The sequence below is a fragment of the Penaeus monodon genome, chromosome 29 (assembly GCF_015228065.2).
Source record: "Penaeus monodon isolate SGIC_2016 chromosome 29, NSTDA_Pmon_1, whole genome shotgun sequence".
NCBI lineage: Eukaryota > Metazoa > Arthropoda > Malacostraca > Decapoda > Penaeidae > Penaeus > Penaeus monodon.
Window position 1 is genome coordinate 30167993 of NC_051414.1, and position 397 is coordinate 30168389.

The window sequence follows — 397 nt, forward strand, 5'->3', positions numbered from 1 at the left end:
CCCAAACCCCCCCAAAAAACCCCAAAAAAGGGGGGAAGGGGGAAAAAAAAAAAAAAAAAAAAAACTTAAAAAAACCAAAAAGCAAAAAAAAGGGAAAAACCCCGGAAAAAACCCCAAAAAAAAGGAAACAAATTTAAAAAAAAAAGGGGAAACCCCTAAAAAAGGGGGGGGAAAAAATTTAAAAAAAAAAGGGGGGTTCCCCCAGGGGGAAATAAACCCAAAAAAAACCCCCCTCCCCCCAAAAAAAAAATAAAAAAAAAATATCCCAAAAATTTATAAACCAAAAAAAAAAAAAAAAAAATTTAAAAAAAAAAAAAAAAACCCCAAAAAAAAAAAAAAACCCCAAAAACCCCCCAAACCCTAAAAAAAAAACCAAAAACCCCCAAAAAAAAACCCC

General features: G+C 31.7%; 1 protein-coding gene across 1 annotated transcript in view; it reads right to left on the reverse strand.

Annotated features, from left to right (window-relative positions):
- LOC119591836 (high affinity cGMP-specific 3',5'-cyclic phosphodiesterase 9A-like) overlaps window positions 1-397 on the reverse strand; it is a 42680-nt gene that overhangs the window by 20893 nt on the left and 21390 nt on the right. The gene's annotated exons all lie outside the window — the stretch shown is intronic.